This window comes from Lissotriton vulgaris, chromosome 1_1, assembly GCF_964263255.1.
Source record: "Lissotriton vulgaris chromosome 1_1, aLisVul1.2, whole genome shotgun sequence".
In the NCBI taxonomy this organism is placed as follows: domain Eukaryota; kingdom Metazoa; phylum Chordata; class Amphibia; order Caudata; family Salamandridae; genus Lissotriton; species Lissotriton vulgaris.
In genome coordinates this window covers 1,624,854,721-1,624,875,694 of record NC_141685.1, presented here as the reverse complement: position 1 = coordinate 1,624,875,694, position 20,974 = coordinate 1,624,854,721, and the positions used below count along the sequence as shown (strand labels likewise).

The 20,974-nt window shown below is 47.5% G+C and overlaps 1 long non-coding RNA gene across 1 annotated transcript in view; it reads right to left on the bottom strand.

Annotated features, from left to right (window-relative positions):
- Positions 1–4,050: 4,050 nt before the first annotated feature.
- The window catches only part of LOC147750924 (uncharacterized), an 83,241-nt gene continuing 66,317 nt past the window's right edge, over positions 4,051–20,974 (bottom strand). Inside the window, exon 5 of the long non-coding RNA XR_015295344.1 lies at positions 4,051–4,090. This is a non-coding gene — a long non-coding RNA (uncharacterized LOC147750924). The remainder of the gene's footprint in view (positions 4,091–20,974) is intronic.

Genomic DNA, 20,974 nt, shown 5'->3' with positions numbered 1-20,974 from the left:
CCGCCTCCCACCTCCCATTGTTGCTAGGGGGTGGCAGGCATTAGCGGCACTTCCGGTCCCACTAGGAGCGGTTAGCGCTCTAGTGGCTGCACAGAGGGCTATTTAGCCCTCGCACCTCCCCGAGCGCGCAGCGATCGCGCGCAGCCCCGCCTAAGACCCGCAAAAGAGCTGCCCGTCTGCGCCCGTCCGTGCCAGGACGGGGCACAGGGGCCATGGAGATAATGGACTCTGCCCCAGCCTGCCTAGCCACTACAGGTATGATTAAACAACGTATAACATACTCTGCCCAAAAGCTATTACATCTAAAGCCACCTCTCGTATGCCCTACAAAAATACCATGGCAGACAGTAGAGGGAGGATTCTCATGTTTACAGTGCCACCGTCAAGTACTCAACAGCAATACCCACGTGGAGGCAGACACTCCTTTAGATGGGCTGAAGAGTTTCCTCTTAAATGTACACTCCCTACCCAAACACCAGCATCAGGTTTGGGATTTAATCAACACCATTCAGCCGGATATATGTTTTCTCACTGAAACATGGATGAAGCCCCATACAACCCCTGCTATAGTAATGGGGCTCCCATCTGGATATAAGATTAAACACCTAGATAGAGAAGTAAAAACAGGTGGTGGTCTGGCGATAATACACAAGAACGACATAAAGGTCACTATACTTGAGCAACACCGCAACTTACAACTAGAAATTATGATTTTTAAAATCCACCTAACTAGTCACACTTCCTGGAAAGGCGCTTTGGTTTATCGCCCACCAGGCCCAAACACTGACTTTGCGCTTACTCTTCAAGAGATTTTAGCCCCCTGTCTTAAATCCAAAGAAGATTTTATTCTCTTGGGAGATTTTAATATTCACGTAGATCAGCCAGCATTACCTTAATCCAGTTCCTTACTCATGGATCTACTAAATTTAGGTCTAGAATTACAAAATAAAGGATGTACTCATAAGGGTGGCCACACGCTTGACCTAGTCTTTTCCAACAGTACCAAACTTACCTGCCTTCCTACAAGTGAGATTCTATGGACAGACCATTACCTTTTAGAAATCAAACTACTGACTCCAAGGAGATCCACCAATAAAGTACCATCCCCTCCTACTTGGCACCGTCAATGGCATAAAATCTCAGCCAACAACTTACAGGAAATCTGGATACAACCCACCATATTGGCTGGAGACACAGCAGATATAGCGTTGGCTAAACTCAACGACTTCATCAAGCGAGCCATTGACATTTTGGCCCCTCTAAAACTACACAAAGAGTATCCCTCTTCAAAGCAGGAAAGCTGGTACACACATGAGTTAAGGGAAGAAAAGCAAGAATGTAGACGAGCAGAGAAAAAATGGAGAAGAAATAAAACTGAGGAGACTCGAGCAGCTTTCTTGCATGTCCAATCAGCATACTATAAAATATAAAACAAGCCAGGAAACACCGCCTAACACAACAATTAGCAGAAGCGGGCAACTGTCCCAAGGAGCTCTTTACAATTCTGCAAAATTTTATCAAACCTGCTGCATGTGAGAGCTCTGATGACTTCTCACAGATTTTATGCGACGATATATCGCTTTTTTTTAGAATAAAATAAACACCATCTATGAAAGAATAGTGGCAGCTAACAGCAACACGAATGACACCAACAAGCCCCCACCCTTAACCCCGCCAAAGTACAATAATCATTTGTTATTATCCTTTCCTCCTATTGACAAGGCTGAGCTCCTTCCTCTTATCACCCACATTAAATCCGGATCTCCTAATGACCTCCTCCCTGCCAAGATGGTTGCCCCTCTGATTTCTCTCTTGGGACCTTCCATACAGAGTGTTATTAACATCTCTCTCGAGAAAGGACAGGTCCCGGCAGACTGGAAAAGAGCTGTGGTAAACCCAATACGGAAAAAAGCGGCATCTCCATGGACAGACCTCTCAAACCTACGTCCCATTTCACTCCTGCCTTACATCGGCAAGATAGCTGAGAAGCACGTAAACACCTATCTATCAGAACATCTTGAGGCGACGGAGGGCCTGGACCACTCACAATCTGGGTTCAGGCCGAACCACAGCACCGAATCAGCCCTTCAAACATTGATCAATAACATCAAAATGACACTGGATGAGGGCAGTTCTACGATTCTGGTGCTGTTGGACCTCTCCACCGCATTTGATACGGTGTCTCACACGGTGCTTCTCGATCGTCTAAAAGACGTAGGTCTGGAAGGAGTGGCTCTGTCTTGGATGGAAAGTTTTCTATCTAGCCGCTCCCAAGAAGTTAGGCTGGGCTCCCACAAATCCATCCACAGGGAGCTCAATAAGGGAGTGCCACAGGGCTCGTGTCTAAGCCCGACACTATTCAATGTGTATGTGGCCCCCTTAGCCAACTTAGCAAGATCATTTGGGTTTACCCCGGTGTCGTACGCCGACGACACCCAACTCCTTTTCCCTTTTAAAAGTCTGACACCTGCAATAAAAAGATCTTTTGCAGATGGAATGAGAGCAATATCCGAGTGGATGTCATCAAACTGTCTCCAATGTAACGTAGGGAAAACAGAGGTCATGTTGTTCGGGCAAGCAGCAACACACTGGTCACCCGAATGGTGGCCCTTGGAATTAGGACCTGTTCCCAGTCCTAAGAGCACGGTCAAAAACCTGGGTGTACTATTAGATCAGACACTCACTTTTAAGGACCATGTAAATCAAGTGGCCAGTACTTGCTTTCGGGCAATCGGGGTGCTAAAAAGAGTGTTCGCCTATTTGCCAGACTGCCACAGGAAAACACTTGTGCAGGCACTAGTCATCAGCAGAGTGGATTACTGTAACGGTCTTCTCTTAGGAGCTAATGAAGGACAACTCAAAAAGTTACAGGTGATCCAAAATACGGCAGCAAGGACTGTCCTTAATGTACCTTCCAGGACTCCTTCCCGCCCCCTGCTGACTAGACTCCACTGGTTGCCAGTAAGGAAGCGAGTACAGTTTAAGACTCTATGCACTATTCATAGAAGTATGATAGGTGAAGGCCCAAAATATCTGGCCAAAATCTTTCAGCCATATGTTCCTGGACGCTCCTTGCGCTCCGGTAACCTGGAGCTTCTGCAGATACCCAGAATAAAAAAGTCTAGACAAGGAGGCCGGGCGCTAGCCCATGCAGGACCAAGGCTCTGGAACTCTCTACCTCTCACTTGCCAGCTGACTTTCCGGAAGACCTTAAAAACACACCTATTTTCCAGCAACTGACTTCCCCCTGGTAATATGAACTATTCCCTCTGAATAAACATCTGGAGTTATACTCTTACTGGCAAAGCACGGAGATACCCCTTCGGGGGTCTATTCAGGCGCTATATAAGAATATAAAATAAATAAATAAATAAGTAAAAAACAACAGCCAAAACAACTGGCTACCCGCTCCGACTAGATACTGGGTATAATGGGAGTATTTTGAAGATAGTCTGAAATTCTGCCAGCAGGTAGTAGACAATGCAATCATGTGAATGCTATGCTGAAGAACATTCAGTTGAGTTATGTGCCAATTATTTTATTTTATTTAGGATTCTGTAAAGTGTGACTGACCACCAGCGGATGACCTCACTGTACCCCTTATTAATCCCGTTAATGAAGGCTCTTGCACATATTTCACCTGTGTCTTCAATGTTGCCAAATTATGCCAACATTTGACAACAAGCAATTGCACATAGAAGTTCATGTTTGGCAAAATCCCTGTGAAAATGGATTTGGAGACCACAGATTTTATCAACGAAAAACATGCGTGGTCTTGCCAAAACAATGCCTATAAAAAGTACCCCTGTCGTCTTAGCGGGGACAGTTTCGACAAAGCGCTCTCCACAAGGCCAGCAGGAATTTCTTGAATGTACAAGCGGTCACCCGTTGCACTCCTCATGGCCAGCTCCGCTCTGACCCCAAATTTCTAAAATAAGAGATTCAGTGTGGTACTTTTAATTACAAGTGTCAAGTTCACCATATTGATTTTTCACTTAATATAAAAGGTAGAACAGTGATATCAGTGTCAAAAACAGAAGTCTGTCGTACCTGGACATGAACTCCACCAGTCTCTGATAGAAGAATCGCCCTGCAGGGAGACAGACAGGTTTTCCAGTCAAAAGCAGGCCTCTTACAATGTACAGCACAACACACATGACCATGAAGAGTGGCCTAGTCTGCAGAGCAGGAGCCAGTCAGCCTAGAACAGTCACCAGAAAAATACTCAACAAGCACTGGAAATGCAAACGGTCTCACATTTGCTGGAATAAGAGGTATTGGCGGTGTAAATGACAATGTATTTTACCCATGTGTCATGGAGTGTTTGTATGTGGTGTATAGTGGAATTATGTGGGTTGGATTGGAATTGTTAGTTGTGGAATTGTGTGGCGTGGATTTATGTGGTGTGGATGCTTGTAGTGGAATTATGTGGCATGGTGTGCAGTGGAATTATGTGGATAGAAATTATGTGGTACGGAGTATACTGGAATGATGTGGAGTGGGATTGTGTGTTATGGAGTGGTATTATGTGGAATGGTATTTTCTGTTGTGGAGGCGCATCTAGTGGAGTTTAATTATGTGGAGTGCTATTGAATTTTGTAGCATCATGTGCAATTCTGTGATGTGGATTGGATGCGTTGTGTTGTGTAATTCTGTTGTTGAGTTATGTGGTTTGGTGTTGAACTGTGTGTTGTGGATTGGAAATGTGTGGAGTTGATTTGTGTGTCAGGAATAATGTGGATAGCTTTTCCTTTTTGCTGGAAAAAAAATAAATAGGTAGGAGCTAAGTTCCAGATTTGTATTTTTGGCCTTCAAAAAAATAAAAAGAGGAGCTGGGGCGAAGGAACACAGAGGGAGGAGGCAGGGTGGGGAAGGAATGGGTGACAGAAGGAGGTTGAAGGGGAGGTTGGGGGTGGGGAGAATCAACAGGCTACCCCATTATTGTTTCCCCAACCTAAGATAAGAGCTGTGATGGATGGAGTGGGAACAGAGAACTTGGTAAGGTCACAGGGTTCAGTTCTTAAAACCAACAGAAGAGCTATCCATGAAGACAGGCACTGTAGCACATGAGAAGATGCGCTGTAACACACACCCACACTATTCCATCCCTGGCACGTGGTCTGTCATGCAGTACACATTATCTGCTGTATAGGTACAGTATGCATGGTATGTTAGGTTGAATATGGTAGGTGGGTACGGCAGGTATGATGAGTAGGTATGCAAGGTTAGGCATGGTCGGTATGGTATGTAATTAAGTGTGCTAGGTAGGTATGATAGTTATGGTAGGCATGATACAACGATTATGCTAAGCTAGGCATGGTGCGTGGATTAGGTACTTTAGCTAAGCATGGAAGGCGAACTATGGTAGGGGTTAGAAATGGGATTTCTGGTTGGCTAGGGCTTGTGCCTAAGCCAGGAAGAAACCACCACTCTAGTCAGGGCACAGGAGTTACACGCTGAAGGTAACCCCTGCTCACCCCCTTGGTAGCTTGGCACGAGCAGTCAGGCTTATCTCAGAGGTAATGTGTAGAACCTTTGCCCAACACACACACAGCAGCAACACACTAGGCACACCACAAAAGAAACTCCACACAAGGTTATATAAAAGAAATAGCCTTTGTATCATCCAAAATACATTAGAATCACAATCACACATATATACTGTGCCACTGGCACTAGACAATATTCACAGGGGATTATATAAATGACAGGGCCAATCGGGCCACAGTCAGAACCATCACATGCACAAGTAGTAAAAGTAAAATACTACCAGTAACTACTGGCAAAATTCTGTACTCAGCATAAGCACTAGCAACACAATCGCATTATGTCTGCATCACATTAGGCATAAAACACATTTACTCATAAATCACAATTAGGAGGGCACCTAAGTGACACTCTCTAGGTGCATACATCACCTTTCCTTAGGGCTTTGCGCCCTCCTGGTACACACAGGTACCTGCCCTGGCCAACTGGCCTTCCTCTGGGGCTCAAATGCCCTTTGTCCAAAATGTCAGAGCGCAACTGGGGCCTTCCACAGGCCCCTTGGGCTGACTAGGCAGCGAAACCACTGTGCATAATGCGCAGGGGGCATGGGGTGCAACTCACCCCCTCATCATTAAAAGAAATGATCCCCTCCGTTGCAGCTACCCGCGCTCTTGCGGTGCAGCCATGACAAATAGCCCTGGCACTGCTGTGCCTCCAGATTCCCCCTCTGGGACTCTAAAAAGCAATATTGCCCCCAAAGCGATGTAGCTGCCCACTCTTCTGCGGTGCAGCTGTGACAGGATTGGCACCCAACAAGCACTGGCATCAACTGGGCAAATTCGAGCCCCACTCACCGGACTTTCTGGGGACTCCTCCGGTCTTCGTTTGATGCTGCAGGGCAGACACAGACAATGTGCCTCGGCCGGCCCCTCTCCTGGGGTCTCTCAGGACTTCTCTTCTGCACCGGCCGCTTCTCCTCACTCAGGTCCGAGGCGGGGAATGCGGAAATTGAGCCCGCAATGCTCCGGCTCCGAAACTGCGGCAGGCCCCACCCACCGTCAGGCAGCGATTGCCTGACTTCCTGGTTTTGACGATTCTTGGCGGTTCCTCATCTCCCTCAGCGCAGAATTGCGGTAACAGGAACACAAATGCTTGGTGGGCTTCCACCAACAGGAGCACAAAAGCAGGGTGGGCTCCCGCTCCTCAAGACTTGCAAATGCGGGGTGGGCTCCCGCCAACAGGAGCACAAACGCGGGATGGGCTCCCGCTCCTCACAATGTGGGGTAGGCTCCCGCCTTCAATGACACCAATGCGGGGTGGGATCCCACCTCCAAGGCATCAATGCAGGGCAATACCCACATCGGGATTCCCTCCAAATATGCCGATGTTCAGCACTGCAAAGTCCCAGTACTCTCCTTGTCCTGGGAGAGATATATAGCACTCAGGCAAAGTTTCAGGGGCACGAGGCTGGGCCCTGGCCACTGCTTCATTTGTTAAAAATTCAGTGCCGGGGCTCTTGTCAAGAGTCTACTTCAGCTTGCACCACAGTTTGCCACTGCCAGTGATGATGATAACTCTTCTATTAACCATCACACTTCCACAAGTGTGACAATTTGGACTATTTACGACCCCCAAAGCTATAAGAATGACTTGGGCGGCAGGTGATAATCATTTTTTATATATATTTAATTAATACTTAAATGTTGTTGTGAGCATCTCTAATATGGCTAGACAGCGCCACCTTGTGGCAGTCTGTCACAAGCACCGGTGCCGACAATTAAATGCTGGTGCCCAGCACCGGCTCAAATTAAGCACTGGCCCAGGCAGGCCAGCTCACAGTGCCCTCCAGCAGGGAGGCAGTGCCTCGTAGCTGTTCCTCCTAGGGCCCAGCAGCAGCAGTCCCCAAGTAGCAAGGAAGTACAACACAAACATGGGGTCACAGCCTCAGTACTTATAATACATTTTCCTTTGTTCTGCCTTGGCACAGGGCTGGGGGTTATTGGAGCACTTTGTTTACAGGGCTCCTCTTTCCCTTTGTCAGGTGGGGGCTCGGTCATCAAACCACAACAGGTGGACGGAGCCAGCATTCGCCTAGGCAGGCACATACCTAGTCAGGGTCAGGGGACCACTACTCAGATCTCCTATTCAGCCTAGCCCTGCTCACCCTGCCCTCCCGGAAGCCACACACACCTCACCAGCCACTGTCACTCCAGAGCGACATGCAATACACATCAGGTAGGCAGACACATAGCACACAGAAATGGCAACTTCTAAAAGTGGCATTTCTAAAATAGGGATAATAAATCTGTGCACACTATTGCGTTGCATTTATTACTATTCCAAACATACCAAACTTGACCTCGCTGTCCCTCTCATATCGGGGATTACCATGGTACACTTATTAGGGAATCCCCAATGCGTTCCTATGAGAGGGCAGCCTCACAGCCATGACCTTGCAAAAAGGGCCAAGCCCAACAGTAGGTATGATTGTTACATAAAGTACACTAAGTATGGTAGGTAGGTATGGTAAGTATGTTAAGTTATAATAGGTGAAGTATGGTAGACTAGTCGAACAAGTTGTTTACCTTAGGTAACGTCTTATCTGGTAGGGACTCCATCTTGCCACATATTCATTACCTTAGAATTAGCCCTAGGCATCAGACTGGATCCGGTAATTCTTGAACAGTACCCGTGCATGCCGGTAGGTGGCATAGTTCAGCTCTGCGTCGGCCGCGTCAGTAGTGACATGCATAGTGCTTACATAGGTGCCATCCCAGCACACTGACTTCCGTTTCTTTTCGTAACCTTTTCATGCAAGGAGCATGGAGCCACAAAGAATGATGATGGGCTGGTGTGCATCATTACGGGCCTCATAAGGGTGACCCTACGTAGAAATCCATTCACATAGCGGGAAGGATCAGATGGTCGGTAAGGAATCTGCAGCTAGATAGAGCCTCTGCCAGATAAGGTGTTATCGAAGGTAAGTAACTGGTTCTTCTGATAGAGACTTCTAGCCACAAATTGCTAGACTCAGAATAGATATCCAAGCAATACCTCCCCAGAGGTGGGTCTGCGAACAGATTTGACTAAAGGTCCTGCAAATCAGAATGCTCAAAGTTCCAATCACGATGAACTGGACGGTCCAGGCAGTAGTGCTTGGTGAACATGTTCAAGCACTCCCACGTTAGTACCTGATGGATGTCCAGGGCAGGGACTCTGCGAGCTAACACAGTGGTTGCAGCCTTGGCTCTAGTGGAATGGGCATGCAAACCCTTAGGGGGTTGCTTCTTGGCCAATGAGTAGCAGATCTTTATGCAGAGCACTATCCATTGTGAGATGGTTCACTTCAACACAGCCTTCCCTTTCTTCACCCCAACATACCCAAAGAACAATTGATCATCCAGCGAGAACTCTCTAGTAGGATCAATGTAGAATGTCAACGCTCTTTTTGAGTCAAGATGGTGGAGTCTCTCCTCTTCTTTAGAAGGGTAACGTGAAAAAAAAGAAAATAGGCAAGGTGATATTGTAGCCTTCATGGACAGGTGTTGCTACCTTTTGAAAGAAGTTCGGGTTCTCAGAACCACTGTGTCTGGATAGGATGTCGTGTAGAAAGGTTGTACAGAGCGGACTCTCCTGGACAATGTTATGGCCACCAGAAAAAACACTTTTATGATCAGTAACCGGAGTGGGCAATTGTGCAGTGGTTCGAAGGGCATGCACATGAGAAACATTAAGGCAAGGTTGAGGTCCTACTGGGGCATGATAAATGGTCTGGGAGGAACCAGGTGTTGTAATCCCTTGAGGAAATGAGTTACACCAGGTGAATGAAGAAGGGTGGTCCAGCAAACACAGGAAAGCAAATATGCCAGACAAATAATCTTTTGCCCGGAGCAAAGCACTGGTAAGGGTGCAGAAACAGGGTCAATGATTTTGGATGTACACCAGGTTACAAATGTGTCCCCACGACCGGCATATACTGTCTTGGTGGAGGGATGCGTGACTTACAAAATAATGTCACGGACTTGGGGGTCGAAAGTTGTCAAATGGCAAGGCTCAATTTCCAGGCATGGTGGCAAAAGGTGTGCAGGTTCGGGTCCAAGACCCTGCCCCGCTGCTGGGAAAGAAGATCCACCTGAAGGGCAGCCTGATCAGGAATTGATGCTTATACTCAGGCGTTTGGGATACCAAACTATCTGTGGCGAATCCGGAGCCACAAGAATGACTTCGGCCTTGGATAGGGATAGGGGAGGCCTGAGCTCCACTCAAGACAAAAAGCGTCTCCGATTTAAAGCCATCTTGGAAACTCCGGCGTGCAGAACTGCTGACGTTGTGTATCTCAGCGGTGGAGAACAGATCTAACCAAGGTTCTCCCCAGTTTCGGAAGAGACCTCGAACCACCACTGGATGGAGATACCATTTGTGATCCACTAGGTATTGATGGCAGAGCTTGTCTGCTCGGGCATACAGACAGCTTGCCACCGGGGAAATGCCCTGATTTTCCAGCCATGGCTAGAAACACATGGGTCTCTTGACACAGAGTACATGACCCCCACCTGCCCTGGTTGTTGCAGTACCACATCACGGTGGTGTTGTTGGTGAACACCTAAATTTGCCTTTCCTTGCTAGAATGAAGAAAGGCTTTTAATTTCAGTTCGATTTGCCACATCTTCAGCAGGTTAATGTGGAGCTGGAACTCCGCTTGAGACCAGAGTCCTCTGATCTCCACCTCTTCCCAGCCCATGAGTGAAACATCTGTCATTATAGTCATCTCTGTGTGAAGATGGAAGAGGGGTCTGTTGCTGACCCAGTCTCGTTTCGTCAGCGACCACTGTAGGTGTTTTGTAGTTCCTTTAGAAAACTGACCATGTTGTAGAGGTTCCCCGATGCTGTCCCGCTGGGACTTCAGGTCGCACTGCAAAGCCCGCATATGCCAATGGGCATGTGTTACCAGCACAATGGAGGAGGTCCTAAAGCCCAAAAGCCTCTCAATCGCACCAAAATCCCGGATAGAGGCTGAAATAATAGAATCCTAGCCTAAATATCCTGGACTCACAGTTTGGGAGGCTAGACCGAAATTGCATTGTGTCTAGAACAGCTCCGATGAAAGCGAGCATCTGAGAGAGAATCAGGTGTGACGTGGACAGCGAACCCCAGGGAGTGCAGTAGGTCAGCCGAAGTCTGGAGGTGACTGCCTGGTGCCAGCCCGCATTGAATAGCCAATTGTCGAGGTAGGGGAAGACTAGAACCCCTGAACTCCTCACATGTGCTGCAACCAAGGCCATAACCTTGGTGAACACTTGAGGGACGCTGGTAAGGCTAAAGGGGAGCACAGCGAACTGATAATGCTTGTTGCCAACCATGAACAATTAACACCTGTGGGCAGGCAGGACGGGGATGTGATAATAGGATTCTTGCAAGTCCAGTGTTACCATGCAGTCTACCAATTCAAGGACAGACAGGACCTGACGCAAAATGAGCATTTTGAACTTTTCATTCTTCAGAAAGAAGGTGAGAAGGTTCAGGTCTAGACACTTGTGTCCTTCTTGGGCACTAGAAAGTAGCCAGAATAGCAACCATTACCTACTTCTAATGCCAGCACCGTCTCAATGGTTCCTTTTGCATAAAGAGCTGGTGCTTCCTAAGTGAGCAAGGAGAGATTGCCCTCCATCAGCCAATCATGATACAGTGGAATGGGAGGGGGTTCCAGAAAGGGGTGATTGTATCCCCTCTGGATGATTTAACAAACCCACTTGTCCGATGTTATGGACTGCCAGTGGGGCAGGTGATAGTGAATCCTGCCTCCTACTGGGTGCCTGTGCTGGTATGAGTGCAAACCAAATGGGCTTGGGGTAGAAGCTGCAGGGGGTGGGGGCAGTGGACCGGCCTGACCTCTCTCTGGTGGTCCCATGTGGTGTGTGGGAATCATGTCCACGGGCACAAAAAGGCCGGGAAATGACGCGGATAGTAGTCCCTATCATAGACATGGAAGGGGCAAATGGCACATTGGGGTTGGCATGGAGCCATGGATAGGCCCAAAGATCTGGCCATAGCCCTGCTGCCTTTTAAGCGATCCAGCGCGGAGTATGCCTTTCTGCCAATGAGGCGAGAGCCATCAAAGGACTTTTCCATGAGGGAAGTCGGGACATCCCTTGAAAAGCCAGTAGTTCTCAATCAAGCATGCCACTGATGACACAATCGCTCTGCCTAGTGAGTGGGTCATGTCCAAGCCACATCTGATGGTGAACTTTGCTGCATCCCATCTTTCAGAAATGGCTTGGTTTAGTATGGCTCAGGCCTCCTCACAAAACAGTAGACAGTACTTGCACAACAGAATCCCAGAGTGTGGGTGCGTGCGTGCGTGTTGGGTGTGTGTGGTGTGGTGTGTGTGTTTGTGTGGCAGCTCATAAAATGCAGTGCTGGCAGAAGAGAACATCCTCCTACCAAGAGTGTCCAGCCTTTTGAACTCCCTATCCAGTGCAGTGGTAGAAAACCCACTAGGGTTAATTCAAGAGGTGGAGGTTGGGATACTAGGTGAGGAACCTGGGGACCCCAGGAGCTGGGCACTCGTCTGTGCACAGGAGCTCCAGTGTAGGGCTTGGACCAGGCCCCAAGAAGGACATCTATGAGGGCTTCAGTGGATGGGAGCAGAGATTCTGTGTGGGCGACTTCCGGCTGAAGCGACTCTGTCAAGACGTTTGTCTTGACTGCCACCGAGGGCAACGTAATTTCCAGGAGCTCAGCCTCTCTCTGCACCATCACTGAAAACGAGGCTCACTTCTCTGAAGCCACAGTAGGAGGAGAGACCAAGTCAGTGTCTGGTGAGGTGTCTAACTCACTAAAATCCAACAGTTCCTGTTATGTTATGTTAATTATTTTATTAAGCGCTTCTGTTATCCTTGGGTGTCCTGGCACTATCTGTTATCCTGAAAAGAGGAGAGATTAAGAAGGGGACTAGAACAACCGAGTTTTGAGCATTCTCCTGAATGGCAACAAATGCGTACAGTTCCTTAGGTGAAAGGGAAGCTGGTTCCACATCTTTACAGCACTTCCCACAAAGCTTTTCCCACCCCAACAAGCTTTTTTCACGGGTGGGACTCTCACCAATTTTTGAGCTGATGAGCATAGGGGCCTAGCTGGTTGATACCATTGTAATTGATCCTGTAGATAGTGTGGTCCCTGGTTCTGGAGTGATTTAAAGACAAGACACATGGATTTAAAATATACTTGTTGCCTTACTGGTAGCCAATGAAGTCTGCAGATTTCATTAGAGATCGGACAGGACTTTGGTATGCCAGATATCAGCCTAGCAGCAGTGTTCTGCAGCATCTGGAGTCTATGCAACAGCCTCTCTTGAATGTTTAAATAGAGGTTATTGCAATAGTCCAGTCGCGACATAATCAATGCCGTAACCACAGTCTGCAGACTCTCCTTAGGCAGAAAAGGAAGAATTTTCTTAGTGGTCCTGAGGGTGAACATAGTAGATGACACAATGGCATTAACCTGCCTTTTCATGTCCATTCTATCATCTAAGTACACTCCCAGGTTTTTCACTTGTGTAGAGGGTAAAGGCCGGGGTCCCAAGGAGTCAGGCCAACATTCAGGGGTCCACAGGTTAACATTGTTCCCAAATAAAATAACCCCAGTCTTGCCCGAGTTCAATTTAATGCAATTACTGGACATCCAGGAGCCAACAGCTTCCATACAGTCATGTAGCTTGTGGCTCACAGTCCCTTCAGATCCTGGAAGGAGTGATACCACTATCTGCGTATCGTCTGCATAAGAAGTGAGATGGAAACCAAAAGATCTAATCAAAGGAGCTAAAGACGACACGTAGACATTAAATAAAGTGGGACTTAGAGATGACCCATGTGGAACCCCACAAGGAAGTTGGAAGGGGGGAGAGCAGAACTCTCCCAGGGCCACTATCTGCTGACGATCGGAATGAAAAGATTTAAAAACCTTCCAGGCGGTATTCTGTGCTCCGCAGGCTGACAAACGGTCCATCAAAAGAGCATGATGGACCGTGTCAAACGCTGTGGAGAGATCCAGCATAATCATTGCTGCTTTACCACCCTGATCCAAAGTTTTCCGGATCTCGTCAGTAGATTTTAAGAGGGCAGTTTCTGTGCTATAGCCCTCCCGGAAGCCATATTGGGTACAATCAAGTACCTCAGCATCCTGAAGATATCTGCTCAAGTGACTATTGATCCATTTTTCCAACATTTTAGCCGGAAAAGGGAGGCGAGAGATGGGACTAAAATTAGGAACATCTTTTGAGTCTAAATTAGATTTTTTTAAAAGAGGAATCAAAGAGGCAGTTTTCCAGTAGGCAGGGATCCTGCCTGCTTCCAGTATAGTGTTAAAAAGAGGGGTAAGAGCTGCAACAAAGATTTGAGGGGTCAATTTGGCTATTTTAATCGGACAAGAGTCATAAGGATCCTGATTTCCTATTTTGCAATGGTTTGGTGGTGTCTGTATTTGTTAACAGAGGGAATTCAGTCAATGAATTCTGAGTTTGGAAAGCAATGTTTCTGTCGATACCGTATTCATATGAGAATCCATTATTAGCATTGTTGAAGGTTGAGGAAATATCCTCCACTTTATCTAGGATATAACTGGCAATTTTATCACATAGTTCCTGGCTCTCCACCACTTGTGAAGTTTGTGAATTGGCCAATTTACAGACAATATAAAATAAATATTTCGCCGTGTTTTCCGCGAGTTCAATTTGGTTAGCAAAGTATTCTTACTTAGTCGTGAACAATAATTGCTTATAGACCCGAATACTTTCTTTGTGTTTAATTTTATCCTCAGCCTTATATCCCTTCCTCCATTCCCGTTCAGAATGTTTACAAATACATTTCTGAGCTTTTAAATTGGGAGTGTACCAGGGGGCAGAGGGATGGGTCCATCTGGGATAAAAAGGTTTTTTGGAGCAAGTTTATCACAAGGGTCAGTAGCCCAATCATTGAATCTGGTAATGGCATCATCCACCTCTCCAACTAAAGAGGGCAGGTTAGATTCCAGGAGGTCTGACAGATCTTTACCTTCAATCCCATTCCAAGCTCGTATGCAGCTGGGCTTTGTTATGACTTTGTCATGCTTCTGTTTGTCCAAGCAGGCAATCTCGAATAGAATGGTCACATGATCGGACCATACTCCTGGCCGCACCTCTAGGACGGATAACTGTGTATAATTTGAATACTAGTTGTCCTCTAGTCCGTCACGGGGTGGTGGAATGTATAAAGGTCCTCAGACCCCTTCAACTGCCCCCCTCTGCAGGATTATCAAAAGAAAAAGACACTAGCTCTGACTCAGTAGGCCGGGCGAAACAAATAAGGCTTCATATCACATTCAGGTATAACAATGGGGTGCCGGGAATGACGGTACAGCTGCAGGCTATGTGGAAGGTTGTGGCATTGTGTGTGTGGAGTCTGGATCCAGCACCAGATCCACAGGACCCAACTGGCGCTGAAGGAGGATCCGCCGCAGGAATCCAGTAGGGGCGTCTCCCGAATGCATGGGACCCAAAGCTGCTCCAGAGAACATATGCTTCCCACATATATGTGGCCTAATAAAACTCTGAGTCGGGTAGGGGTCGCTCCGGGAAACTCTGGGAGGCGCAGAGCGGACCCAGGCAAAGACCCCATAGATGAGTGAGGCCCTGAGTGGTATTGTCGTTCCCATGCCTCGTCTGAGGAATTGAACCGGTGGAGTTAAGTTGAAGAGTGCTTCGACTTCTTACGATGACGACGATCATCGGGAGTGGCCCCACAAGCGGTCCCAGGACCTTCCACGCAACTGGGATCAAGAGCGTTGAGCGGTCGTCTAACATTGGGAGGCGAAGAGCTTCAGGGAACATTTCTGCAGCACCTTCTTATTCATGGAGTGGCAGTCCTCGCAGACCTTGGAGTTGTGGTCCCGCTCCAAGCATCACAAACAAACCAAGTGTGGGTCTGTCACAGACATCTGCATGTCAGGCACCACAGGGTTTGAAACTTGCTGCATTTTTAGGTGTCATACCAAGCCCACTAAGAGAAAAAATTCTCAATAACAGCCTCAAAATAAAGTTGATGAAAGTCAGTTAAAAATTGACTGGGGGGTAGCTCTCAATGGATCTGTGCTGACTGGAGCGGAAAGAAAATGGGAGTCAGTGCACTGGGGTGGCGTCTATAGAGGTACCGCACATGTCATTTTCGGCATGGAGCTAAACAGGGTACTGCTGAAGGATATCCAGATCCGGACTGGGGATAATTCCGAGGTAAGGAATCTGCGGCTAGAATTCTCTATCAAATATGGCCGGATAGGTAATGTACACTAGGTACTGTAGATAAGTTATTTTAGATAGGTTAAGGGTAGTAGGTATGGTAAGTTAGGTATAGTAGATGGGTAGAGTTGGCTATGTGCAGTAGATAAGGCAGCTAGGTTGCTAAGGTGAATTAGGTTTGGTAGGTTCAGCTGATAGCTATGGTAGGTTAAGTATTTTAGGACAAAATAGTATTATGGCTGATATTTAACAATTTCACTGTTAGGGTGTTTGCGCACAGCTGTGCAGGAGCGTTAAAAATGGCATTACCTCTTCTGCCTCTTTGTGCACCTAAACAAACTAGGTGTTATTTCTTCGCCACATTCAGGGCTATATATTGGTGAAAGCGCAGCATCTACATCTCACTGCATCCCAAGTACAAAGTGAAAAATATGAGAACATTTTTTAAACAAATTAGCTCAATGTTTTTGTTGAATTTATCATATAGCTGAAAATAAATCCTTGAACACTAACTGTTTCCCCGAATGTCTAGAGTCCAGTAATACCAACTCTTTGTGGGTTTTCTTAGGGAATGTAACCTGCACATTTGAGTACATAATATTATCACAGATCATTAAAATGAGGTAGAATCATAGTTTATAAACCCATGTTCATTTGATAATGGATTTCATGTCAGGACTAATATAAATATATATATATATATATATATATATATATATATACATACATATTTTCTAATTCTGTATAGCTTAAGAAATCTATTTGTACAAGCGGGCCCTCTATTCCCCTACGGGCTGGCTAGTAGAGCACTCTTAACATGACATTTGTCAAATTTTAAACAATTTTTGTCCATAAAATAGTAAGCGCTACGAAACCAACCGGAGGCAGTGCGCTCTATAAATACTTTTTAACATTAACATTCCTTTCAGTTTCCCTCATGTAGGAACATACCCCTGCTAAGGCTTGACCCCAATTTGTGTTCCAATGAGTCTCCTTGGGGAATGTGGGGGTACAAGACCTGGATGGGATTTCTATAGGGTCTGAATGGCCATAGGTGATAAACTGGGTGCAAAGCACTTTGGAAATTTGGAGAGCTACTGAAAGTGAAACACCGGTTTTTACTAATTTGGTTGCATGGAAACATAACACAACCATATATACACATCTACACACTATAAGGTTTTTATCACTGAGTACCTGATCATACTTCCCTGACTGTTAGGCCAGTAGAATGTGAATATGAAATTTGTTAGATGTTTAGTATTTTGTTGTTCAAAACATGGTAATTCCCACCAGTGTCTCTAGTGCAGGAACATATCCCTGCCAAGGTTTGACCCAAATTTGTCTTCATCTGGATCTCCTGAGGGTGGGAATACCTGACATGTATAGATCCCTGGGCTGCTGGGAGACATAGGACAACCATACATTTTCAGCATCTGCATAACCTGTGACTTCCATCATTGGATGCCAGACCTTCATTTCACTAATTGGCTGAGCAATAGAATGCTCTCAACATGACGTCTGTCAGAATATTAGCCATTTTTTTTTTTAGGACTTGATAATTCCCTCTAGTCCCCCTAGCACAGAAGCATATCCTTGCTGAAGCTAGACTCCAATCTGTATTTATTTGTGTCTCTTGAGAGTTGGAGTACCAGACATATATGTATTTTTTTTATAGGTTTGGGTGCTCACAAGCGATAAACTGAGAGCTGTGCATCTAAGAAAATTGAAAAGCAATAAAGCAAAAGGCCAACTTATGGTACCTGTCTTTTGGTCGCAGGTATCTCCCCTGGAAGGAATCATCTACGCTACCTAAGTTTTCTAGTGATTAGTGCCACACCAGCATTGGCTGAGAGGGAGATTGTGCTGAACATGACATTTAAAATGTTTTTAGCATTTTCTTGCAAAACACTGTAATTTTATCAAGTTAACCCTCACTGAGCAATAAATCCCTGCCGAAGCTTGACCCCCATCTGTGTCCCCCTGGTTTCCTGTGTGTGGCGGTACCAGACATGCATTGGTTTTCAATTGGTTTAAGTACATACCAAACATCAAGGAATGTTTTTGATAGAGGAGCTTTTTAAAAAACAAAAAAGTCCAAAACCTTTTTTATGGAATAGGAACATAGCAGACACAATACACCATGCAGAACCACCGCACACAGCAGCAAGATACATTACAAGTCAGTCATTGAGATGCAATTACGTCACATTTACAGCAACTTAATAAACAAGGAATGTTAAAGACACAGCTCCACAGTCCCAGGGTCACTTCCTCCCTAGTGGGGAGCACAGATGGAATAGTAATATCAGTGGGAATTGTAAAGCTGATGGAAAATAGGGGGGCAGTCACTGACCAACGCCGGCGGCCACCGCGGACCCAGGGCTGGCAGGGAGCACGGGAGAGGCAGCGCCGCTGGGGTGGGATCAGGAGAGGAGATAGGCTACCAGGGGGACCCAAATGTCGACAGGGCGGTATCTGGCAGGCATTAAATTCCAGAACTCCGAAAGGAGAGTCTGGCACCGAGAGGCATCTTCCAACCAGCTCTAGACTTTATGAGCAGGCCGCCGACCCCAACACATGGCCATCCTACGTCTGGCGAGGACCAGTAGCATTGAGATCAGGCAGCTAGAAGCGTCAGGGCAAAACTTAACGAAGCCGAGAAGGCACAGGGGAGGGTCTGGGCACACTGCAGCGCCGGTGATGTCAGAAATGGTGGAACACACCACCTGTCAGAACTCGGAATCCTTAGGGCAGAACCACGCTAAATGGGCAAAGTCAGCGGCAGGAGCAGCGCAAAACAAACAATTATCCCCAGGGGTAAGCCTGAGCTGGTAGAGCTGCACTGGGGTGCGGTACAACCTGTGCAAGTACTTGAAGTGGATCAGGCGGAGCCGGTAATTCAGTGACAGCTTTTTGGTTTGATTATAGCAATAAAGCCAGTCAGCCTACAAAATATCAATACCGAGATCCGCACTCCACGCCTCCCGCGCCCGATACGATGAAATGGGGGCTGACGCCAAGGAAAAAGCATACAGTTCGGTGACTAACTTGTGCGGCGACGAGGAAGTGTATATGAAGTCCAGAGCCGGAATGGTGGGCGGGGGTTGAGGGAATGTGGGGTGCAGTTTCCTGCAAGTGGCGCGCAACTGATAGAAGAACAGCGTGTCCTGCAACCCCGAAGAGTCTGGAAGAGAGTAGAAGGAGTTCTCTGGGTAAAGATCCGCCACCGTCCTCAGACCTAAACGCGCCGCTTGTCGAGACATGCTAGAAGACTGAAGTGAGGGGAGATCTGGGTGGTTCACAATTGGCATGGCTTTGGCAGAGAGAAGAGAGAGACCGTATAGACGGCGCAGGCAAGACAGGCCCAACGCAGCGTCTTGACCGTGTCAAACTCCGCCCGGGGGCGTGTCGCAGGCGTGAATAGAGCAGTGGACAGAGGCCAGGGAGAAGCCACATCGGTCTCAAACGCAACGTGGGGCTGATAGGGGGTGGGGTGAATCCAAAAATGCAGGAAGCTGGCCTGAGCACATAAAGCGTAGATCCAAAAATCTGGCGCCCCCATCCCGCCAGCAGACATAGGGAGAGTGAGGATATTGTAGGCCACCCTGGGTTGATTACCCGCCTAAACGAGCGAGATGACTAGAGAGCGCAGGAGGGCGATGGTGGGCATTAATAGAAGAAGACGGGATGCGATCAGTTTGGCAAAGATTTTGTTATCTATATTTATATGGGAGAGAGGGTGGTAGGAGTCGCGGCGGTCGGCAGGCTTGTCAGGTTTAAGAAGCAGGGTTATCAAAGCCTCACGCAGTGACGGCAGGAATAGACCGGTGTCAAAAGATTATTTATACATGGCTGCCAGTTGTGGTTCCAGGATGTCAGCGAATGATAGGTAGAACGAGGCAGGCAGGCCGTCCAGGCCAAGGGCCTTATCATTGGGTAGGCTATTGATGGCTGCCAACATTTCTTCCATGGAGAATGGCTCATCAAGGAATTTTCGATGGTGGTCTTCGAGCTATACAAGGGCAATGGACTCAAAATATTGATCAAACTCCTCACGTGGCAAAGGGGTGCCGGCAGAATCGAGCTGTGAATAAAAATCGAGAAAACAGGATTTTATATCTTCCGGGGAACTGGTCCTGTCCAAACAGCCATCACTGAGGGCCGTTATATAGGAGGCTGCACGTGGTGGGCGTAGGAGGTTAAGGTTAAGGAAGCGGCTCGCCCGACCCGCTCTGCCAAGGAAAGACAGTTCGGCTTCTTCCGAGAATTCGGTATGCTTTTGGCATAGCAGCACCAGCTTCTCAGGGCTGGGGCACGCCGCCTGGGCAGCATCCAGATCCTTAATCACCCCCTCGAGCTTAGCAAAGGTGGAGCGAATAGAGCGGAGGACGCCCGCCTGTTTGGAAATACATTCGCCCCGAATGACAACCTTGAAACCCTCCCATAGGGTGGAGGCAGAGTCGACGGATTCCCAGTTTAGATCAAAATAATTGGTGATCGCAGTATGGATGTCCGCGCAGAACACAGAGTCCCGGAGGGCATTGGGAGAAAGACGCCAATTAAAAGGTACTTCGCTGGGAATGAGGAGGTCTTAGACGAATCTGAACAGGTGCGTGATCGGAGAAGGTACGAGCCATATGCTCCGCGTAAGCGAGCCAGGACAAGACGACTGGCGAGGTCAGCCAGAGATCAATTCGCGACCAACAGCCCCTTGCCCCAGTAACGCAGGGGGGTGGCGCCATGCATCATAAAGTGCGTTGTCAGTTAAAATAGACGTGAGAGCTGTAGCTGCACGCGGATGGGACGAGTAAGAGCCAGAATGATCCAGGGTCGCCAAGAGAGTAACATTAAAATCCCCACCCCAAACCACTGGCGCGGAGCGCAGGAGATGAGGTGCCAGACCTGATGGAAAAAATCCGGGTCATCAGAGTTGGAGCCGTAAACCGCGGCAATCGTGATAGGCTGAGCCAGTAGCAGACCGTAAAGGATTGCATATCTACCCTCTGGATCAAGGAGTACCCAGGAGGTCTGCCAGGGAAGGCCACGGCGCAGCAGGATTGAGACGCCCCTGGCATACGATGAGTATGTTGGAAGAGTGGGATTCCCCCCAGTAGCGAGATTGGAGTCTGGAGATGGAACCAGGCAGCAGGTGCGTCTCTTGTAAGCGACATATATCCACCTTGTGGCGCTATAGGTGTGAGTGTATCAGACGAGCCT